At 42.2% G+C, this 25,216-nt stretch overlaps 1 protein-coding gene across 23 annotated transcripts in view; it reads right to left on the reverse strand.

Moving 5' to 3' along the window:
• SORBS2 (sorbin and SH3 domain containing 2) overlaps positions 1-25,216 on the reverse strand; it is a 423,222-nt gene that overhangs the window by 324,455 nt on the left and 73,551 nt on the right. For 22 of the 23 annotated variants that reach the window (XM_077477325.1, XM_077477322.1, XM_077477324.1 and 19 more), the window contains exon 2: positions 21,451-21,676. The gene's annotated coding sequence lies outside the window, so the exon portion shown is untranslated. Of the gene's footprint in view, positions 1-21,450; positions 21,982-25,216 lie in introns of those variants that run through there. The other variant, XM_077477323.1, reaches the window with a different exon arrangement.

Consider the following 25,216-nt stretch of genomic DNA (forward strand, 5'->3'; position numbering starts at 1 on the left):
TGCCTTTAGGCCTGCAGATACTGCCACGTTCAGACTTCAGCGTTTATCTGTGATACCATCTACCTAATAGTGTAATTGTCAGATACAGCTGCGTTAATAAAAAGAAATACTAAACGAAACAGAAAAATAGTCAGCTTTTATAAAAAAAAAAAAATCTGATTATATTATATATATATATATATATATATATATATATATATATATATATATATATATATATATATATATATATATATATATATATAAAATCAGGGCATGGAATAAAACAGTGTACCAAATATACTGTAAATTTTGTACGTACTTACATTTTTTTTTTAAGCGTAAACCAGCACATGCTAATGCTTCTATGTTTGCCCTGGGCATTTAGGCATCAATAAACCCTGGTCATGAAAGGGTAAAATACATTATTTTGCTCTGATGGTAAAACTGCTGAATCCTCTGACCTCAATCTCTAGGAGACAGTGAAAAGAAGCGACTATACCCTAGGGATGATCCAAGACTGAGCAGCATTAACTTCATTTCTATATGAGAAATCTCTGTACTGAACACTTGGGGCATGGGCGAACAATTCAGTTGAAAAAGAAACTTTGGACGGCTATGCATAATTTGGAAAATTGTCATAGTGTGCAAAATTTATAGAATTGCTTGAAAGGGTAGGGGGGTGGGGGGAGATAAACGCAATGAAGCAAATTAAAGTTCACTTTGACGAGCTTGCAATAAATATCTATTTACATTATATGCTGCAATAAGCAAGGTTTGGCTTATTAACTGCCACTGAAGTTTAATATTTGGTGTGGGCCTCATATATTGGAGCTCGTTTAGCCAAGTATTCTCAGAATGGCTATGTAGTATGTCAGTGGCAGATCTGTCAATGAAATGAAGTATCTTGACATTTGCTGCACTGGCTGTAATGCTGATTGAAGAATTGCAGTTCACTTTGTGTGCATGCCAGCAGACAGATAGCACAAACCATTTAACACAATTACTACTACATACTACACTGGGGATTTTGGCTCACGTAATGAAAAGTAATAACAGGCATCCTTCAATCAGTGGCAAATTCAGGTCTCCCTCAAAAAAAAAAAAACATGTTTAGACATCTCATTACATTCCAAAAATAAGGCTATACTATAGCTGTATAAATGGCACTATATACATCAGCCAAATAATCAATATTGGCTCCCAGTGTTAGTGAGTAATGGGATCACTTCTTGCTGGCAGCATTAGGAATGACATTAGTATCTGCCTGTCTTGGAGCTTCTGAGTCAGACCACAACTAATATTTAGAAAAAACAAAGAAGCCACCACGCTTGCTGAGGCCATTGATGCCTACTTATTACCACGGAATAGTTGCCTAACTACAATTTACTGAGCGTATCGTAAAGTATTTATAAAAAGGTCCAACCAGGACTGGAGAGCTATATTTACAGAGAGTAAACTGCATGTGAAATGTACCATAGCAAAAAAATTGGGTCCTGTCCTGTGGGGAAGCTCCAGGGAACCTGCCAAAAAAACAAAAAAAATAAAACACGAGAACGAAAGAGACTGCTAAAGAAAGACCGGAACAGACTTTCCGGAAAAAAAAGGTCCAATGGAATCGTTCCGTCGGATATCACGATCGTGTGTGGGCTTTATCTGACTTTTTTTTTTAATTCCGAAGGACCAAGAAATAGAACATGTTTCAAATCTGTCCAACGGAATCAATTCCTATTGGGAAAACCGTTCATCTGTATGCTGGTCCGATGGACCAAATACGATGTAAGGGCAGCTATTGACTACCTGCTATTGGACTTCCTTTTCTAGTCCCGTCGTACGTCATGTTCAAAATGAACGGACTTTGGTCTGTTCGTGTATGGGCAAGTCCGTTCCGTTGGAACTCCATCAGGAAGACCTTCTGACCTTTTCTGCTGGAAAGTCCGGTCGTGTGTACGCGGCATAGCACACATACACACACTGAAAGTGACTGCAACAAGCATACTGATAGAGACTGCCCTAAAGAAAGAAAATCCAACATACAGGTTAAGAGAGAGTCGGCTCTGAAGAAAGAGTCTCCAACATACAGTAAAGAAACTGCCCTGGAGAAAACATATAGACTGAAAAAGATTTCCCTGAATAAAGAGACTCCAATATATAGACCATAAAGCCTTCCCTGGAGAAGAAGACTCCAACATATATCCCCAAAAAAACTGCCTTGGAGAAAGAGACTCCAACATATAGGACTTTAAGAGGCTTCCCTAAAAAAAGAGATAAAGCTGTAAAATGACTGGCACAAAATGTCCAGGGGGAGGGAGAGCTTGTCTTATGGTGGTTATACACACTTCAATTTTTTTTTCCATTTCTGCTGAGTCAGTAAATATTCAAGCTGTGGGTGGCCCCGGTCAGCACTACCCCATTCTAGAAAAGTTCATTTAAAAATCGACTACGCTGGATGGATAATTATTTGCTGAACAGTGACTGAATTCTATCAGATGCAGTCACTTTTTCGGTATTCGGACAGCTGCAGATGCTCTGGCTATCTGAACACAACAGCCAGTATTGGAGATTATTCCATCCATGCTGTTTAGTGTGGATGAGGGAATCAAATTATCTTCTCTCATTCAGCCCAGAAGCTGAACAAGAGAAAATTAAACCTGTATGGCTAGCTTAAGGCTAGGTTCACACTGCTGCGATGCGATTTTGATCCAACTTTCAGTGCGATTATATGATGCTATTTGGATGCAACTTTGATAAGGTTTGTATATCCTGTGGGGTCAAAATCGCACTTGAATTGCACCAAAGTAGTACAGGAACCTTTCCAAAAATATTCTGTGCGGAGTCGCCATGGTCAAATGTTTTGAGAATGACTTTCACAAATATTAACTTTCACAAAGTCTGCTGCTTCAGTATTTTTTAATCTTTTTGTCAGATGTTACTATGGTAGAATGAAGTAAAATTAAGCATTTCATAAGTGTCAAAGGCTTTTATTGACAATTACATTAAAATGTATGCAAAGATTTAATATTTTGCAGTGTTGACCCTTCTTTTTCAAGACCTCTGCAATTCGCCCTGCTATGCTGTCAATCAACTTCTGGGCCACATCCTGACTGATGGCAGCCCATTTTTGCATAATCAATCCTTGGAGTTTGTTAGAATTGTTGAGTTTTTTTTGATCACTTTCCTCTTGAGGATTGACCACAATTTCTCAATGGGATTAGGCTCTGGGGAGTTCCCTGCCCATGGACCCAAAATTTCCATGTTTTGTTCCCCAAGCCACATACATAGTTATCACTTTTGCCTTATGGCAAGGTGTTCCATTATGCTGGAACTGTGTTTTTAGGCAAAGTTGTGAGTGAGCCCACTCCCTTAGCTGAGAAGCAACCCCATACATTAATGGTCTCAGGATGCTTTACTTTTGGCATGACACAGGATTGAGGGTAGTGCTCACCTTTTCTTCTCTGGGCAAAGTTTTTTCCGGATGCCCCAAACAATCGGAAAGGGGATTCTTCAGAGAAAAATGACTTTACCCCAGTCCTCAGCAGTCCAATCCCTGTACCCTTTGCAGAATCTCTCTTTGTCCCTGATGTTTTTTCTGAAGAGAATTGACTTCTTTGCTGCCCTTCTTGACACCAGGCCATCCGTCAAAAGTCTTCTCCTCACTGTGCGTGCAGATCCACTCACACCTGCCTACTGCCATTCCTGAGCAAACTCTGGACTAGTGGTGCCCCGATCCCGCAGCTGACTCAATGCAAAAACCAACAAAGTCAGACTTGTAGCCCAATCCATAAGTCGAGATGTTTGATCACGGGTCTCGGCAAATTCCACGAACAGGGTTTTCTAGTCTTTTGAAGAGTATTACTGTATGAGTCTCATAAAGAAAAAGAAACAGAAAAAGATAAAAGAAAGCTAGGTAGAGCAATAGATAAGAAGAGGGGAGAAAAAAAAAAAAGGGGGGAGGCGGAGGGCGTTCAGGTAAGACAGGTCAGGGAAGCTTCCTTGACTCATTCATTCCAGCGGGTGCTCCGCTGGCTGGAATGCCAGTAGTGTCCGATCCCTATAGAAGAAATAGGGAGTCCAGATCTTCCAGTATTTGTCATCTTGCTCTTTTAAAGTCATGGTTAGCTTTTGCATAACTTGGATATCTGCGATTTTCATCTTTCAATGTAAAATTGTAGGGGAACATGTACTTTGCCACAAAGCTGGAATACAGGCTGGAATACAGTCCTGAAGCCTTCTTCACAAATGCAGTGGAAAGGTTTTTTTTTGGGGGGGGGGGGGGGGAATTAAGTTCATTTTCATGGCAAAGAGGTAATTTGCAGTTAATTGCCATTCATCCGATCACTTTTCATAAAATTCTGGAGTATATGCAAATTGCCATCATAAAAACTGAGGCAGCAGACTTTGTGAAAATTAATATTTGTGTCAATCTCAAAACTTTTGGCCATGGCTGTACAGATACCATAAAAACAATGCGATTTCCATTGTCATGCAATTCTGTGCCACTCAAGTTGCATCAAAAATCACACTAGTGTGAACCAGGCCTAAGAGGCACTATCCTAAATAAATAGATTAAGGCCTGGTTCACACTAGTGCTCTTTAAGATGCGACTGGAGTCGCACAGAATTGCATGACAAGGGAAATCACATGGTTTTCAATGGTGTTTGTTCACATCAATACGACTCATCGTGCTGCGAATACAGAATCTAGGAGCAGATTTTTTTTTTTTATAAGCTTTAGAGCCCTTTCACACTGAGGCGCTTTACAGGCGTTTTTTGCGCTTAAAATAGCACCTGTAAACTGCCTCTTCTGCAGCCCCAGTGAGAAAACCCAAGTGCTTTCACACTGGGGAGGGGCGCTTGCAGGATAGGATAAAAAATTCTGCAAGCAGCATCTTAGAGGCAGTGTGGAGCAGTGTATACACCGTTCCTCCACCTCCCCTGTCCATTGAAATGAATAGGCGCCGCTTTCAAAGTGCCGTAAAAAGCAGTACTAAGGGGGTCCTTTTAACCCCTTTTTTTATGTTTACAAGCAATTTTTATTATGGAAAAGTTAACCCCTTTTTAACTCCTTCTGGGGGGTTAAAAGCACTTTACCACTAACACCTGCACCGCCCCAGTGTGAAAGGAGTCTTATGTGGAATATATGTGGGGAAAACAAGGAGTGCATTTGAAACAGCTGGCAAACCAGATCATTAAAAAAAAAAAAAAAAAAAAAAAAAAAAAAAAAAAGGTACTGCTATGTTTACATGCTTTTGTGTTTTTATTTCTTTTTGACTTTTTTTTGGGTGAATGAGTAGGGGTACAATGTAGCCGATACTCATTCACATAGGGGGGCCGAGATCTGGGCCCCCCTTGTTAAAGGGGGCTTCCAGATTCCAATAAGCTCCCTGCCTGCAGACCCCCACAACCACTGGCAAGGGTTGTGGGGAAGAGGCCCTTGTCTCCATCAACATGGGGATAAGTTTCTCGCCCCAAAGCACCCCCACATGTTGAGGGCATTTGGTCTGGTATGGTTCAGGAGGGGGGCGCTCACTCGTCACCCCCCTTTTCTGGCCTGTCAGGCTGCATGCTCAATTAAGGGTCTGGTATAGATTTTTTGGGGGGGAGGGGCCCCATGAAATTTCATTTTATATTTTGGCATGGGGATTGCCCTCAAAATCTATAGCAGACACTAAGGGTCTGCTATGTATTTGGGGGGGGGGGGGGGGACGTAATTTTTTGTAAAATAAATAAAATTGCGTGGGGTTCCCCTTAAAACCCATACCAGACCCAAAAATGCCTTGTGTGGTTTGGGGGGGGGGGGGGGAAGGCCCCTTGCCACGCCATTTTGTTTCACAATTTTGTATTGCCGACAAGGTTTTTTTTGTTTTTTACATTCAGCTGTCAGTGGGGAACCCGCTATAGATTTGGGGGGGGGGGGGACCACATGCCATTTCATTTTATATTTTGTCATGGGGATTCCCCTCAAAATCCATTGCAGACACCAAGGGTCTGCTATGAAACCTCTGTCTTTGGGGGAATTCTCCTATATGTGGTTCCCTGATCTGAATGTCTCCATAAAAGAACATTGTTGGCTCCTCTGGCCATTTGCTTAGGCCTGTAATACATGACATTTATGTTTTATATTTACAAGCAGATTTAGAATGTTACTAGTAGACATTTTACATAAGGCAACATGTATTTTAGGTTTACTGATGTGTTAATGACATGTTATAACGAAAGCTGTAATTATTATATTAGGCAGGTGCAGCAGGCTGTCTGTACAGACCCAGTATGCACTGCCAAATTCAACAAAAATCCATATATAAGGTAACCTTGGTAACCCGCTTGTGTATACATGTGTCACAAGTAAATCAAGGCCTGTACTGTTCCAGGCAAGTATATCCTGTTAAAAGGGGAAAAGGAGAGCCGAATATACGATGAAAAAAGCTTTCCCAATCTGACACCACCTTTGGAAAGTTCACAAAGGCATCACTGTGTCCCCAAACCTGCACAGAATGTTACTGTTTGCTGCTCTGAGCCCAGAGGTAATGTGAAGGAAATAAAAGACATTCCACTTTTCCCAGGAGACTTCTTTCTTGTAGCTGAATGTGGCCAGCTCTGAATCTGTCTACCTTCCATGACCTCCTCTGTACTGTACAATACAACAAGTGTTTAACCAGTGATTGACTATCCAATATATGCAGCTCCACAGCACAGCTTCATTACTAAGTCAATTAGACTTACATTTCCTGAAAAAAAGGGAATATACCGTATAATGTTTTTTTTTTCCCAGCAGAATATTCTGGGTATTCACCAACATGTTTTTTTTTTTTTTCTGTTAAAGCATACAATTGTGGTGGTTTGAGACCAATGGTCCACAAGAAAAATTTGGTGGTCCTCAGGGGTTCTGCCGCAAATCATCATTGTAGCGGGTGTATACCACCAATGTGGTTTTCAGTGGGGTTCTCAATGGGCGCTGACAGCTGGCATCGATTCCCAATGCCTCCTCTCTAGTTCCCACTCCTGTGAACATAGAGGGAGGTGCCGGGAGGAGTAGTGCAAAGAGCAGGAGGTGAAGAAGGAGGGGGCTTCCAATGGTAGGGCTGATCACAGGCTGTGGGAGTGAGCACGGAGTTTGAGCACATGGCTGAACAAAGGGGTAAGTTCCAATGAGGAGTCTGTGTAAGGCAGCAGTGTGAAGCAGAGTGTGTGTGTGTGTGTGTGTGTGTGTGTGTGTGTGTGTGTGTGTGTGTGTGTGTGTGTGGGGGGAGGGCAGAGGGGGACAGAGAGACGGAGCATTGTGTGTATAAGTCAGCAGTGTGATCCAGGCTGAGGGGGCAGAGAGCCAGAGCATTGTGTGTGTATAAGCCAGTAGTGTGATCCAGGCGGAGGTGGGCAGAGAGCCGGAAGCAGTGTGTGTATAAGGCAGTAGTGTGATCCAGGCGAAGGAGAGCAGAGAGCTGTAGCATTGTGTGTATAAGACATGTAAAATTCACGTTAGTGACCCATGGGATTCAAAATTGTAAGTTTTAGTGGTCTGCGAGGTCCAAAAGGTTGGCGACCACTGATTTAAGACATATACTATATTATTAAAAGTCTTGGTCGGTAGGTTTCAATATTGAGTTGGCCCTCCCTTTGCAGCTATAACAGCTTCAACTCTTCTGGGAAGGCTTTCCACAAGGTTTAGGAGTGTGTCTATGGGAATGTTTAACCATTCTTCCAGAAGCGCATTTGAGAGGCACTTATGTGGACGAGAAGGCCTGGCTCCCAGTCTCCGCTCTAATTCATCCTAAAGGTGTCCTATCGGGTTGAGGTCAGAACTCTGTGCAGGCCAGTCAAGTTCCTCCACCCCAAACTCGCTCATCCATGTCTTTATGGACCTTGCTTTGGGTAAAGGCAGGTGTCCCAATACTTTTGGTAGTATAGTGTATGTTTTAGCAAAAGTAATATTGACATTAAAAATGACACTAAGCCTCATTTCCAAACAAACATTCTGCACACATATCCACAACTTAAGGGCCCTAAAATCTATTTTTCGTTTTAGGCTGGGTTCACATATGTGCGAATTGGATGAGGTTTTCAGCACATCCAGGTCGCATGACATGCAATTGTGACCGGCTCTCAATGAAGCCAGTTCACACATGTTCGGGGCGACCGCGGTGCAGATTCCAAGAGGGTCTTGAGTATTTTTGGGTCTGGTTCAGTTGTGAATTCAGGCAAAAATTCTGACCTGAATCGCACCTAAGCCAGTGAACAGAACTGCACTGGACCTCAGGCTGGAAACCGTGGCCGCACATGTGAACCCGGTCTTAATCATTTCTCACTGTGTTTTTTTTTTTTGCTTCCATGTAATGTCCTCTATGAGCTCCCAAACCTCTCCATTTCCCTCTCACTTCTGTTTGTTTAGAAGGAGCAGTGCACAGTTGCAGTCATGTGCACTGCTCTATAAACATCACAAATCCCACAGTCCATCTTGGAAAGAGAGTGTGGCTACATCCCTAGATACAGTGGCATCATTGAGAATGAACGTAGTCACCCTCTAACAGAAATTCAGATTGCAGTAGCAAAAAACAAAATTAATTTGGGGAGGAGGCTAAGAGCAAAAGAAGGTACTTCTTAAAGTTAAGAATACATATATTATTCAATTTTTTTCTTTGTAACCACCTCAGCCCCGGAAAGGTTTCATCCCCTTAATGACCAGGCCATTTTATTTTGCGATATGGCACTGCATTACATTAACTGACAATTGCGTGGTTATACAACGCTGTACCTAAATAAAATCGATGTCCTTTTTCTCCCACAAATAGAGCTTTCTTTTCGTAGTATTTGATCACCTCTGCGGTTTTTATTTTTTGCACTATAAAAAAAAACAACAATAAAAAAAAAAAAAAAAATAAAAAAAAAATTCTTAAAGTGGGAGTCCACCGGGACTCCTTTTTTTTTTTTTTTTTTTAAAAGCCAGCAGCTACAAATACTGCAGCTGCTGACTTTTAAATAGTGACACTTACCTGTCCAGCGCGCCCGCGATGTCGGCACCCGAAGCCGATCGCTCGCTCGTGCCGCCGCCATCTTGGGTATGGGAATCAGGAAATGGAGCCTTTCGGCTTCATTTCCCGGTTCCCTACTGCGCATGCGCGAGCCGCGCGGCGCAATCCGGACGGTCCCCGCTGCCTCTGGGAGCTGTGTGTTTCCCAGCAGGCAGCGGGGCACTTGCTGAAGGGGGCGGGCGCTTGCGGAAAGGGGCGTAACGTACGCCCCTTTCCGCAGAGAGCTAGCCCGGAAGTGGGTGCAGATACCTGGATTATCCAGGTAACTGCACCCCCCTCCCCCCTGAAAGGTGCCGATTGTGGCGCCGGAGGGGGGGGGGATTCCGATGAGCGGAGGTCCATTTTAGGGTGGACCTCCGCTTTAATAAACTTGCGCCAATATTTATTCTGCTACATATTTTTGGTAAAAAATATCCCAATAAGCGTATATTGATTGGTATACTGACTTTCATTTTCTGTGACATAAGTGATCAGGACAACTAGACAGGGTGATTCTCTCTATTCAGGAGCAATGACAGCAATAATAACCTGACAGCAGTTTGAATCCCTTGTCACTCTATCCCAATCTGAAAAAAATAAATAAATAATAGTTTGCCTTCAAGCTGGGTAAACATTTTGAACATATACATGCGGATTGAAAAAAAAAACAAAAAAAAAAAAAAAAAACACAACATGTGGATGCAGGGATCTCCCCCCCCCCACTGCATATTTGTATTCTGAAAGCAGCAGATGAAATGCTTGTGAAGGTGCAGCGTGATGCAGCGGCAGAAAACACTCAGAGTCCAGTTGCAGGAAACAGAACTTGTGATAAATGTGCGACAATTCACAACAAGCCTGGCAGGAAGGCACCAGACCGGGAACACTCACAATAACAGCGATGTGTAGCAGAGCAGGTCTCAAGTGTGTCAACAGCATCTGTCTGGAGAGGCAGAACGTGGCCTGGGTGGTCCATACCAAAAACAGGAGGCTTCCTGGAAGCATCTGGAACCTCTCTCTAGTCTCTACCGCTAATCACTGCACCCGTTCCTACACTACCCACACGTTAAAAGCGCACCAAGCCCAGGAGCCAGTGTCTTAAATAGACTCTGCCCAACCCAAGATGGCCACCAGAGTTACATGGGGCAGAAGCATCCAATCAGATAGCTCCTCCGGTGACCCAGGAAACCATAAAGGAACCATGTTTCTCTTGACTTCTTCTCCCTCTACAATGATGCTGTGGCTGAGCACCACCTACAGTGGAAAAGGTAGACTGCACCAGCCTACATGCTGGGTTTGCAGCAGGACCTATTGATAGAGCCCGATCTAATGGCCAACTTCTGTTGAATAGAGAGAGGTAGACACGGACCGAAATTCAGCCAGTTCCTGCTGAATGAGCAGAATTTCAATACGCTCATAGTCAGTTTAAGTTATAATTTAAGTTTATAGCTGCCATACACATAAAACGGTCTCCAGACACTGACCAGAAGGGAGGGCATTGTATCTTTAATGAATGTCACCTTCCATGGAAGATGCAATAATAGGAAAGCAATATTATATTAGAACGGTTAGTAGTTAGGCTGAAAAGTAAGGTTTCAGCATCAGGATTGGGTTCATGTCTAGGCTTCAATTTCGGGATTAGGATTATGATAAAAGGATACAATATTAAAATATTATAAGCAGTAAAAGTATTTTTGCCCAATAAATTTTGGCAACAAAAACATACTCATTCCACATATGGCAGTAAAAGTTTATGTGCTGAAATGTGTGCTGATGCTTCTGTGCCAAAAACAACCATGGCGATTTTCAGCTGCCAGAAAAGTAGATGTAAAACCAATCACTAGATCTCATAGATTGTCATTTAAAATTAAGTTTTCTAAATCTGCAGACCTGAATATCCTGTCAGATCCTTGTTACGGTGCATCCTGAATTTTATGTCCCAAAGCTGTACCCCCCCTCTCCCAATTCTTCCGTGTGTCCCCCTGTCACAAGCTTTCCCAACAGTGTCTACAAATGGCCATGTGGTCACACATTATATAGGCATGGTCCACTGTTGTCACCATCACGAAAACCTAACCTAGGAAATTACCTGCAGCAGTCTCAGGAGAATCAGTATATAGAATGGAAGTAGCTGCAAAGAACATGCAGGAGATCAGCAGGAATAAAATCATTAATTAGAACAAAAAAAAAAAAAAATGGTTTATGATATACAGCTCTTTAGCAAACTAAAAAAGTATTTAAGTTTACAGTACAAAAACACACACACAACAATGTACGCAATGACGCAAAACTGAACCATATTCAAAGGACCATTTTTGTAGAGTACTAAAGAAATGGCAATAAGTAAAGAAATATTTAAATAAAGCGCAAAAAAAAAAAAAAAAAATATGTAAGTTATCATCTTTAATAACTTTGTTTAGCCTAATCACTTAAACACCAAAATTTCAGGTCTAAAAGGAGTTGTAAAGTCATAAGTTTTTTTATCTTAATGCTTTCTTCTGTGTGCAGCAGCCACTCCAGCACCCCCTAATACTTATCAGAGCCCCCTCTCTATCCAGCGATGTCCATGAATCCCGTGGCCGTCTCCCTCCTGATTGGCTGAAACACAGCAGCAGCGCCATTGGCTCCTGCTGCTGTCAAATCAGTTAGCCAATTGGGGGGGGGGGCAAACTGGGGCTCCATGTCTAAATGAACACACAGAGTTGTGACTCGGCTCTGGTGCCCCCATAGCAAGCTTCTTGCTATGGGGCACTCGACAGGAGGGAGGGGCCAGGAAAGCCCAAAAGGAGACCTGAGAGGAGGAGGATCTGAGCTTTGCTGCACAGGGCAGGCAAGTATACATTTTTTTTTCTATAAAAACAACAACGTGACTTTATAATCACTTTAATACAAGAAATAATGCAAAATCTGAAAAAAGGACATGGACTAAAATGTTATCAGAGCTTCCAGCAAGAAGCTCTAAGGGCTCATGCACACAGGAGGTTTTAAAAATGCTGGCACTACAGCAGCACTAAAAACACACATTTTTTCACATTTACCAGCATTTTTACATTAGCTTTATTGTGCGTTTTTCTGCGCCTTTTAGCGTTTTTTTTTGCACATTTTTCATTAAAAAACACTCCATATAATGTAAACCTCCTAGAAATGTCAAACGGGATAAATGCCGATTGATGCGTTTAGATGCGTTTTTCACGTTACAGATTGTTTTTACTGCTCCTGGAAGCACAAGCTGTAATCTTTTTCTACTGCCCCTTAATGCTTATGCCTCCAAACGCCTCTGACAGTTTATATGTACATGAACACTGTGACGGACCCCCGTACTCAACAGGACTATGTCCATTGTAAATGCTTCCTTTGTCTAGAACCAGCACTATCCAAGACCATTTAGCTCACCCAATCATTAGCCGTAACTCAAAGTAGGGCGAAAAACAACATCAAACTGTTTATTCAAACACAGGTATACACTCAGGTAACAATTCCCCCGTCCCTTTGATTCAGGGAGGGGTAAACTGTCCAAATCAGCAGGGAGAGTTGTTGGAGGAATTCACCCCTCCCCTCTCCACCCTGCCCCCTGTCCATAACCAGGAACACAAATACAAAACATCCATCCCATAATATATTTCTCCTAAGGCAGACAGACAACAGAACAATGGGGCACAGCCACACCCCAAACGATCACAGCAAATAGTCCAACAGCATGAGAGACAACACACAATATTCCAGTGTAGCTGTACAGTGAGTCCGACTAGCACAGATCAGACTGGGGTTCTCGGTCACCCTGTGCCCCTATTGGGCACAGGATGATTTACACATAGGAGGGGCTGGAAGAGCTGGACACAGAGTTTCTAGAACTCTCCAAGGTAAACTGGGTTCCACAAGCCCCACCCCCCCACCCAAAGTGGCTCCCATCACAGACACATAGGATAACATGGAGGGGCTTTTAGAGGCAGTTAAAAAAAAAAAAAGGGAAGGTCCCATGCCCCTAACAGCAGCTGTAAAAATGTCCTTTGTGCATGAGCCCTTAACCACGGTATGCCGGACCTTCAAAGCGCATGCGCCACTGACATCAGCAGCTACATGCAGGGTGAATATCTCCAAAAATTTTATTTACATTTAGGAGATATTCATTTTACCTAGGTAAAAATAACAAAGTGGAGTCTACAACCGTTTTAAATGGATCTTCACTGCATCTGAGCACCACAAACCAAAAACACTATTTCATTAATTTTTGTTATTTAAAGCAAACTCCCCCATCCACCCATGTCTCTAGGCTTTATTTTGTTGAGAAATCCCTTTGGAAAACAACCTTCAACATTTCTGGCCATGGCCACTTTGAGTAAGGGCAAATTATTCATGTAGCATTTACTTCCTGGAATCCATCTGCCCTTACATCAAGCATACATGCAGGAGAGTGTGCTTAGCTGAGAAAAGCCCTCCTCCTCCCGGGATGTATGACATGTTTTGCCTAGGCAAGAAACCAGGAGGTAACTGAAGAAATGTAAAAAAGAAAAAAAAGTTTAAAAACAAGTAAATATGATATACTTTCCTATCTATTACTTACTAATGCTAGCAGTATGAGGATTACAAATAATCAATGTTGATTGGGAGAGTGAAGTTCCACTTTACTTCAAAGTGCTTGGTATTATATCACGACCCAATTAATACAGAATTTTACATCATGTAAATGATTATAGATGAGCTTATTTGATAAAACTGTGTAAAGGGCAATTATGTCGTACAAAGTTAAGTTATCAATAGCAACCAATGGAATCAGAGCGACTGCGTATTGTCTGCTATGGATTTATATGGTAAGTTTTCTTTGCCTTGATGAATCAGCCCAATAGTCACAGTGATTTTAGGGTACGTGGTGTTCTGTAGAGTGGAGAGTCAATGTACACACAGCGTCCACCAACATCCTCACTGCAAGAGGACACCAAGGTGAGCAGGAGCCTAAAAAAGGAAGGCATCCCAAATGAGACTCGGCGTCTCCAGTCTTAGGGAAGGACTTCAGTCCATAATTTGGGATAACTTAAGTGGCTAGAGATATGAGCCATCACCCTACACTAAGGAATTGTTTTAAACAATCTACTAACGGGAGTGAGGATAAGACCCTTGGCATTCCCGCTGACCTGTTTCCAGATGACGGTGCGCTATTAGTACTCTGCACATCTCAAAGTAAAAACCACAACTATCACCAATAAGCCCTGTGTGTTCAACTAGCAAGCAGAGCTAGAATTACTTGTGACAAGGAATCATTGATTTCCATATTAAGAACAAAAGATTCCAGATTTGTTACTAACAATGCAAAAACAATGCAGCCATGTGCAAAAAAATGTATTTCTGTTGGATCACTTCAGGCTGTCCCCTTCTGCAGGTATAGCTATGTACAGTGCCTTGCGAAAGTATTCGGCCCCCTTGAACTTTTCAACCTTTTGCCACATTTCAGGCTTCAAACATAAAGATATAAAATTTTTATTTTTTGTGAAGAATCACCAACAAGTGGGACACAATTGTGAAGTGGAACGAAATCTATTGGATTTTTTAAACTTTTTTAACTAATAAAAAAATGAAAAGTGGGGCGTGCAAAATGATTCGGCCCCCTTGCGTTAATACTTTGTAGAGCCACCTTTTGCTGCGATTACAGCTGCAAGTCGCTTGGGGTATGTCTCTATCAGTTTTGCACATCGAGAGACTGAAATTCTTGCCCATTCTTCCTTGCAAAACAGCTCGAGCTCAGTGAGGTTGGATGGAGAGCGTTTGTGAACAGCAGTTTTCAGCTCTTTCCACAGATTCTCGATTGGATTCAGGTCTGGACTTTGACTTGGCCATTCTAACACCTGGATACGTTTATTTGTGAACCATTCCTTTGTAGATTTTGCTGTATGTTTGGGATCATTGTCTTGTTGGAAGATAAATCTCCATCCCAGTTTAAGGTCTTTTGCAGACTCCAACAGGTTTTCATCCAGAATGGTCCTGTATTTGGCTGCATCCATCTTCCCCTCAATTTTAACCATCTTCCCTGTCCCTGCTGAAGAAAAGCAGGCCCAAACCATGATGCTGCCACCACCATGTTTGACAGTGGGGATGGTGTGTTGAGGGTGTTGAGCTGTGTTGCTTTTACGCCAAACATATCGTTTTGCATTGTGGGCAAAAAGTTAGATTTTGGTTTCATCTGACCAGAGCACCTTCTTCCACATGTTTGGTGTGTCTCCCAGGTGGCTTGTGGCAAACTTTAGACAAGACTTTTTATGGATATCTTTGAGAAATGGCTTTCTTCTTGCCACTCTTCCATAAAGGCCAGATTTGTGCAGTGTACGACTGATTGTTGTCCTATGGACAGACTCTCCCACCTCAGCTGTAGTTCTCTGCAGTTCATCCAGAGTGATCATGGGCCTCTTGGCTGCATCTCTGATCAGTCTTCTCCTTGTCTGAGCTGAAAGTTTAGAGGGACGGCCAGGTCTTGGTAGATTTGCAGTGGTCTGATACGCCTTCCATTTCAAAATGATCGCTTCCACAGTGATCCTTGGGATGTTTAAAGCTTAGGAAATCTTTTTGTATCCAAATCCGGCTTTAAACTTCTCGACAACAGTATTATGGACCCGCCTGGTGTGTTCCTTGGTCTTCGTGATGCTCTCTGAGCTTTCAACAGAACCCTGAGACTATCACAGAGCAGGTGCATTTATACAGAGACTTGATTACACACAGGTGGATTCTATTTATCACCATCAGTCATTTAGGACAACATTGGATCATTCAGAGATCCTCGCTGAACTTCTGGAGTGAGTTTGCTGCACTGAAAGTAAAGGGGCCGAATAATTTTGCACGCACCACTTTTCAGTTTTTTATTTGCTAAAAAAGTTTAAATTATCCAATAGATTTCGTTCCACTTCACAATTGTGTTCCACTTGTTGGTGATTCTTCACAAAAAATTAAAATTTTATATCTTTATGTTTGAAGCCTGAAATGTGGCAAAAGGTTGAAAAGTTCAAGGGGGCCGAATCCTTTCGCAAGGCACTGTATAGCATTGAATATAAGTACTAGTAATACACTGTTTTACCCTGCTCTGCGCATGCTAAGTTGCTGTCTATTTTTTTTTTTATTCTGCTGACAGACAAAAGATTTACTGCTCCTCAGGGGCTCTGGGCTTCAGCAAAATGGCAGCCTTGAAAAGAATAAACAGGAGCAATGCTGGAGGCAACTTACAGCACAAACTAAGTGCTGGTTCACACAGGGGCAACATGACTTGCAGCGCGACTCACAGATGCGACCTGCACAAAGATTTCTGTATAGAAGTCAATGCAAGTTGCCTGAACTCGCCCCAAAAATAGTACATGAACCTTTTTCTAAGTCGGAGCGACTTGAGTCGCTCCTATTAGAATGGTTCCATAGTACAGAATTGTCGCCTGACAAGTCGCTCCTGTGTGAACCAGCACTAAAGGCCCATACACACCATCAGACTTTTTGACCAGAAACACGCAAACACGCAAATTAGCTGTTTTAAGGCAACATCCGACCGTGTGTACGATTCATCAGACAAACTCTTTTGGTTTTCATCAGACTTTTGTTGGCTGTGCGAATGGACAAACTTTTCGGCAACAAAAGTCCGATGGAGCAAAGTCTGATCGTGTGTACAGAAAACCATAGGACTTTTGTACAAAGTACAAACACCCATGCTGAGAACCAATGCAAAAAGATGAGACAAGAATACAGAAGTTGACCAAAGGTGGCGGTAAAGAGTAGAAAAACCATGTGATTTGGTGAAAGTTGGCTGAAAAAGTCCTGCTGTGTGTATGCAATACAAGTTCACGGCTGACGCCCTTTGTACAAAAATCCACAGGAAAGTTTGTACAAAGTCCGATCGTGTGTATGAGGCTTAACTTTGGTAAAATCATTATTAATGTGGGATGTATGTTCTTTGCTAATGAATTTTTTTTTTTTTTTTTTTTTTTTTTTATCAAGCGGTTATGGGTAATGTTTGGCTTTAAAAAGTAAATTCAGTCTCATGTCTGTTTTCCTCACTCCCCACCCTCTGACACCTCTATTATTGCTCCGTAGATGTGCTCAAGAGCTCTGCCCAGCCATTGGGTCCTGGCAGAGCCCTTTGGCACATCACAAAAAATAAATAAAAAATGTTACTCTGCAGTGTGCAAGAATGAGGATGTTTTTGGACTTCATGCTTCCTATCTTTGCACACACACATGTGAAATGTGTGCGCACAGATGTATGGAGAAACTCACGCGTGCAAACCCGAAGCTTTGCGACATAACTGCAGGCACGCAGACTCTAGGAGGGGGGCTCCAGCCGTCGTTCTCGCCTAAGAGGAAAATATGGAAGTACTGCATTGCAGCACAATAGGTGTTTATCCCTTTATATAGAAGGAGGGTAAAGAAGGCAAGGCATGAGGGAATTTGGTTTAGGGGGAAGATCCGCTTTACCACAGTTCTATTGTTTTCAATGTACCCATGCACACAGTGGAGGTAAATTACTTAAACAAGTGCACACAGAATCTGGTAGGAACCTTCAAACCTTTCAGCTTCTAACTTCAGCAATTAAGCATTGATAATAAAACCTGGAAGCTGATTGGTTACCATGCACAGCTGTGTGCACCCCCCAGGGTGTTAAGATCAGGAAAATTGCCCTTTATTCATATCCCTAAAATGAAATTAGAAAAACCTGCTTCTGAAATCAGTCATTTAGGCTTCATGCACACTAGCGTTTTTTAAGCTCCTAGAAGCCGTTATTAGCATTTTTCTGGTCCTAGAAGCTACATATCCTATGTGTCCATGCACACAACTTTAGGCTATTAGCGTTTTTTGAGCTTCAGCTAGGAGCAGGAAAAAAAATTGTTGAGTTTCTTGGAACGTTTTTCCAGCAGAAACGCTCCTAAAACTCTGCTACAAAAAGCTTTTAACAGCATTTTTTAATCCAGTGTTTTTTAGTTTAGTGTACATGGAGTGTTAAGCATGTACATATATAAAAGTGTGTAACACATAGATGCACACATATATGCAGGTAAATGACTTCGCTATGCATAAAACGCATGCACCTTACATTTTTTGGCCTCTTCCAGCATGATCCTATGTATATGATCAGTAATTTCATAACATCCATGTCCTCTAAATAGTAGCCGTTAACACCAACAAATTAACAGATAATGCGTTTATTCTCATAGGTTAGGGAGCTGGGAGAACACTACTGGTGCTTTTTATTTACACGTCACTGAGAAACAATAGTGATCACAACTGGCTTTCTAACCTGTACAGCTGACCGTCATTTCTTAGAGTAGTCGGATAGGCAGTGCCTGCCAAATCATAAAACTGTCATCTCCTACTACTACTACATTCTACATGCGTTATATTTATAACAGTGTTTGCACAGAGAATTCAACTAGCTACATTGTAAACACCCCATTGGTACTGCCTGGACAAACCTATCCACTAAACACAATCAATGTAAGTCTGAATACATCCAAAGATGGTACAGCTGGCATCCAGGACTCTACCAATATGTGCAGTTCTAGCAGTCCCCATAAAAACATAACAGGAAAAAAAAATTCTCGAACTAGCCGCGTTAAGACAATCAGCCACTAAAGGACGCACATTGGGGGTGATTCAATACTGCATTTCCAATAAATTTCTAGCAATATTTATATATATATATATATATATATATATATATATATATATATATATATATATATATATATATATATATATATATATATATATATAATGTGCCAAATTCATAATTTTCATTATAACAAATTCATGTAGTCCTTATGTGAGACATTTGTACTGCTGGTCACTACTGTTGAGACAAATTCTTACAAAATAAATACTGGTCATAAGGAAAGTGGAGGTAGCTATGACCTCTTCCACATTAGAGTAATGCCCTGTTCATACTAGTGCATTTTGTCCTGCGTTTACTGTAGTGCTGCACTGCATGACAATTACATTATTCTCTATGGTGCCCATTCACATCAATGCAGTGCAGCTGCAGTGCGTTTTTGAAAAGATGCAGATGCTTTTCTTTGGTGCAGTTGCAGCGTGTTTTGGGCGCTATAGACTGCAAGGGCCCATTCACACTAGAAACTGTGCATCTACTGTACGTGTTTTCCTTGCACAGAAGCATGCATTTGACGTGCATTTACATGCAGTTGGTTTGCATTTGTCCTATAAGCTCACTTCCTTTTTTCTTTCCCTGGGCTTCTATGTGCACTGTGATGCGTTGCAGTGCATTTTCATGCATTTTTGCGCAGTGGAAAATGCAGCATGCCCCTGTTTTTTTGACTGTGGTCCACTGTACTACTATAATGTGAACTATGCCCATAGGATTACCTTGATTTTGGACTGTCTATGCAGAGTGCAGTCCAAAATGCATCAAACTGTAGCCAATTGCATCCCACTGTATTAGGTCTGAAAGGGCCGTAATGGAAATGTACCAAAAACAGATGTACATGCATTTTTTGTGTATAAAGTCCAGTCTCCTTCTCCTACATAAAAAATAAAAATAAAAAAATGCACGAAGCTTAAAAAATTAGCTAAGAACACATGACAAATTCACCCTGCGAAAACGCATCATGCTGCAGCAGCACTAGTGTGAATCAAGACTTAAGTGTGTATTTATTGTGTCGCAGACAAAATTCTTCTGGGGTGATCTGCAACAAATTCATATATACCTTATCGACAGTTACATGAAATCGGATGTGTCATTTGTCACACTACTATGAGACAGACTTCTAATAAGTATCTATAACTCTCTTTATGGATTTCTCAGCTTGTGTGTACATACCGTAACCTAAATATTTACTACCCGTAGCACAAGTATACTACAACAGTACACACACTGAAAGCTGTAGCTGTGCAGAAGCACATAGATTACCAAAACAGGCGAGACCAACAATAACGTCTTCTCCGATTCATGGTCGTACACCTTGATCTATAACTAAACTTGACTACATAAAAGACCGGATTACCTACAATGTGTCAAAGTTTAGAAAGCTGTGAAAAAAAAAAAAACTCAACTTCAGCTCACGAGACAAACAATTGTCAGGCTGTCAAATCTTCCAAAGCTGAAATCCTGCAAAGTAATCCCAGCAGGTGTGCTGACAATCACCGAGGACAAAACCTTTATTTATTTTGACCTATTCCTCAAAGATTAATAAACTTTTTTCAGGATCTACGACACTGACAGTGCTGATGTTGCTCGGTGTAGCGTCTAATGTGACACACAAGTCAGGCATTTACTTCCAATGATAACATTCATCCTGTTAGGGCTTAGCACTAAGCCTTCCTTGGCTAAACTTTCAGGAAAAAGAGCTGGGATCATTAGCTCTTGTTAATGATCACAGCAGAGGAACAGTACACAAAAAAAACAACAGTGAGCGGCGTGATGTAAAGATGGCCACATAGAGTGGTGAGATGACAGTACATGCCAGGCAGGTGAGATGACAGTACATGCCAGGCAGGTGAGATGACAGTACATGCCAGGCAGGTGAGATGACAGTACATGCCAGGCAGGTGAGATGACAGTACATGCCAGGCAGGTGAGATGACAGTACATGCCAGGCAGGTGAGAGGACAGTACATGCCAGGCAGGTGAGAGGACAGTACATGACAGGCAGGTGAGAGGACAGTACATGCCAGGCAGGTGAGAGGACAGTACATGCCAGGCAGGTGAGAGGACAGTACGTACCAGGTAAGTGAGAGGACAGTACGTACCAGGTAAGATGACAGTACATGACAGGCAGGTGAGAGGACAGTACGTACCAGGTAAGTGAGAGGACAGTACGTACCAGGCAGGTGAGAGGACAGTACGTACCAGGCAGGTGAGAGGACTGTACGTACCAGGCAGGTGAGAGGACTGTACGTACCAGGCAGGTGAGAGGACAGTACGTACCAGGCAGGTGAGAGGACAGTACGTACCAGGCAGGTGAGAGGACAGTACGTACCAGGCAGGTGAGAGGACTGTACGTACCAGGCAGGTGAGAGGACTGTACGTACCAGGCAGGTGAGAGGACAGTACGTACCAGGCAGGTGAGAGGACAGTACGTACCAGGCAGGTGAGAGGACAGTACGTACCAGGCAGGTGAGAGGACAGTACGTACCAGGCAGGTGAGAGGACAGTACGTACCAGGCAGGTGAGAGGACAGTACGTACCAGGCAGGTGAGAGGACAGTACATACCAGGCAGGTGAGAGGACAGTACGTACAAGGCAGGTGAGAGGACAGTTCGTACCAGGTAGGTGTGAGGACAGTTCGTACCAGGTAGGTGTGAGGACAGTACGTACCAGGTAGGTGTGAGGACAGTACGTACCAGGTAGGTGTGAGGACAGTACGTACCAGGTAGGTGTGAGGACAGTACGTACCAGGCAGGTGAGATGAGAGTATATACCAGGCAGGTGAGATGAGAGTATATACAAGGTAGGTGAGATGACAGTATATACAAGGTAGGTGAGATGACAGTACATACCAGGCAGGTGTGTGCAGGGCTCCGGGACAAGTGCAGTCCAGGTACAAGTGCAGTCCAGGTACAAGTGCAGGGCTCCGGGACAAGTGCAGTCCAGGTACAAGTGCAGGGCTCCGGGACAAGTGCAGTCCAGGTACAAGCTGTTGCTCCTCTCCTCTGCAGTTGCTGTTTATTTAAACCAGGACTTTCAGCTGTAGCAGTTTCGGTTTTGGCCAGATCCAGAATAAGCCTACAAGGAGCAGGAAGAGAGACACAGGCAGTCAGTGAAGAGACAGGAATTTCAGCTGCTACTGTTCTCAGAGCATTGAGCTATTTCCAGCCAAAGCAGACGGGTTTGTCTGCAATCAGCCAGTGCACACAGAGACCTCCCTTTCTTCCTCCCCAGGGGCCACCTATCACACGGGCCCTTCACCAGCACATTAATACTGAAGGAAGCACAACGTGCGTGCCAGTCTGGGTCACTTTTCAGGACAAGGTGATGACACAGAGGGACGCTAGCTGATAGGAGCACAGGACGGTGTCAGGTGGAAGTGACACAAATCCATGGAGGCATAGTGATGGGGAGAACTCTACTACAGCTATTATCACCAGTCCTCCTCTATACATATCTTACATGTACACTTGGCACTGGACCAGTTTCCCATTATAGTGTAATAAAGATTCCTCTGAGCCCCCAGTGAGGGGCGCTGCATGTAAAGCAACCATGGTGCTGACCATACCTGATTAGGTTTTCATTGGAACGTTTATACGAAATTCTGAAACACTTTTGCGACTTGTCATGCAACTTGGGACTGCAAAGCCACATGACAAGTCCTACCCCATTCTGTGTGACTTCAAGTCGCAGACCCTGCACTACTTTGGTCTGACTTTGATGCGACTTAGACCTCAAGATTACACATGCAGATTGCTTCAAATCGCATCAAAGTCGTGGCAAAGTTGCACGGTCGCACAAGTGTGAAAGGGGCCTTAACGCTTCTACTTTTGCAACCCCAAAGCTGTGTGATTTAGGGTGCAGCTTTGATCCAACTTTACAGTCTCTGGGTCAAAGTTGTATCAAAAGTAAAATCAGATTAGTGCAGGAATTAGATTAGTGCTTTTCAAAGTCGCTGCAACTTTCATTCGCATAGATGAAAACGAGTGCCATTGAAATCAATGGGCTGTGACTTGTCATGCAAATTAATGTGTCTAAAGTCGCATGACAAGTCGCACTAGTGGAAACAGAGCCTTAGACCCCATACACGCTATTCGATTTTCTGCAGATTTTTGTCTTCAGATTTAAAACCATATAATATGAGGGCAAACCTTAACAGCCGGTTCACACAGAGACGACTTGTCAGGCGACTTAGCCGCCTGACAAGTCGCGTCCCATTCTGTACTATGGAACCGTTCTAATAGGAGCGACTCAAGACGCTCAAACTTAGAAAAAGGTTCCTGTACTACTTTTGGGGCGACTTCAGGTGAAAATCTAATAGCGTATATGGAGGTCTTACTGACAATTGCACAGTCGTGCGACTCTGTACCCACATAAAATGATGTCCTCTTTTCCCCCCCACATATAGAGCTTTCAGATTTCTACATTTTTTTTTTACAACAACATTTTTTATTTTTTTTTACATTGACAACTTTACTGACTTAAAACAAAACCAAAAAATCCCCCTCCCCCCCCCCCCCCCCCCCAAAAAAAATACAGTTAATCTATGTGATGGAGAGAGACAAACAAGAGGCAAAGACTGAAGGATATTATCCCAGGCCTCTTCAGGGATAGGGCCAATATCTTGTTCTCACCCAGCCTTGGAGCGAATGGGAAAATTAAATAGGAACTTATCTAACAGCGCTCTATATGTCACAGAGGTAAGACCCTTAGTTGACCTTGCGCTTGTACTATCTTATGCAAAACAGGAGTGGAAGAAAAGTGTATTTCAGCTGTAGAAAATTTAGCGTGTAGTGTGCTCTGATCTGTATTTGATCAACTCTGTGTTTTTTTTTTTTTTTCGCGCTATAAACAAAAAAATGTAGACGATTTTGAAAAAACAAAACAAAAAACAACAACACAATCTACCCTTCTTTAACCACTTCAGCTTTGGAAAATTTACCCCCCTTCATGACCAGGCCATTTTTTGCGATACGGCACGGCGTTATTTTAACTGACAATTGTGCGACCGTGCGACACTGTAACCAAATAAAATTGATGTCCTTTTTTCCCACTCAGAGCTTTCTGATCTGTATTTGATCAACTCTGCGTTTTTTACTTTTTGCGCTATAAACAAAAAAAAAATGTTGAAAAAAAAAACAAAAAAACATACAATCTACCTTTCTTTAACCACTTCAGCTCAGCATGATTTTCATGCCCTTCATGACCAGGCAATTTTTTGCAATATGGCATTGTGTTTTTTTTAAACTAACAACTGCGCTCTCGTGTGACACTCTACCCAAATAAAATTGATGCCCTTTTTTCCCCACAAATAGAGCTTTCTGATCTGTATTTAATTAACTCTGCATTTTTTTTTTTGCGCTCTAATTAAAAAAAACGGAATTTACCCTTCTTTAAACAATTTAGCTCTGGAAGATTTGTCCCCCCTCCATGACCAGGCCATTTTTGCGATACGGCACTTAATTACTTTAACTGACAATTGCGTGGTCATGCGCCGCTGTACCCAAATAAAATTGATGTCCTTTTTTCCCACAAGTAGAGCTTTCTGATCTGTATTTGATCAACTCTGCCTTTTTTATTTTTTTGTGTTATAAACAAAAAAGGACGATGATTTGGGGAAAAAAAACAAAAACACAAACAATATTTTTTACTTTTTGCTATAGAACACATCCAATAAAAGATGTATAAAATCAAATGTCTTCATCTATTTAGGCAAACATGTATTCTGCTACACATTTGTGGTAAAAAAAAAAAAGAAAAAAAAAATCTCAGTAAGGCTTTACAATGCGTTTTTTTTTCATGCTTTTTGCAGAAATGCAGGACTTGTATTTACATGGGTTACTATGGAAAACATTAACATAAATGCATTTTTGTATGTCTGTGTTTTTGGAGCGGGGTCAGAAGTTTTTAAATGCCAAACTGTGCTTTTTTTTTGCATTTTTGGTTCTATATACTTCAATGGAGAAGCTGCAGAAAAGCTGCAGAAAAGCTGCAGAAAAGCATGCAGTGAGTTTTACTGTGATTTTGCCACGATTTGCATTTTTTAACTTGCTCAACAAAATCTCCATTAAGAACTACAAAAAAAACACAGCAAAAAGCTCTGCAGAAATACTCAAAAGCAAACCGTATAGGTATGACTGGAGCCTAAGCATATATTGATTGGTTTGTGCAAAAGTTACAGCGCCTACAAACTATGGGATATTTTTATGGAATTTTTATTTATTTATCTTTGCTAGTGATGTCCGTCAATATTGCGGCAGACAAATCGGACACCTAACTGACACTTTTTTGGGAACCACTGACACTATTACAGTGATCAGTGCTAAAAAATATGCACTGTCACTGTACTAATGGCACTGGCTGGGAAGGGGTTAACATCAGGGGCGATCAAAGGGTTAAATGTGTGCCTAGCCAGTGTTTGTGTATTGTGTGGGAGGTGCTTTTACTAGTGAAAGACATGAATGCTTGTCCCTTCTTTGCAGGAACACAGGATCCTTGCTTTCCCTACTGACAGAATGGCAATCTGCCTTGTTTACATAGGCAAACTGCCGTTCTACCTCTGTAAGGAGGATCAGCAGGTCTCATCGAGTCCGTGATATAATCACAGCGGGAGCGAGT

The sequence above is a fragment of the Lithobates pipiens genome, unplaced genomic scaffold (assembly GCF_037356315.1).
Source record: "Lithobates pipiens isolate NorthernLeopardFrog02 unplaced genomic scaffold, aLitPip1_a1.2 Scaffold_13, whole genome shotgun sequence".
NCBI classification, from domain to species: Eukaryota; Metazoa; Chordata; class Amphibia; order Anura; family Ranidae; genus Lithobates; species Lithobates pipiens.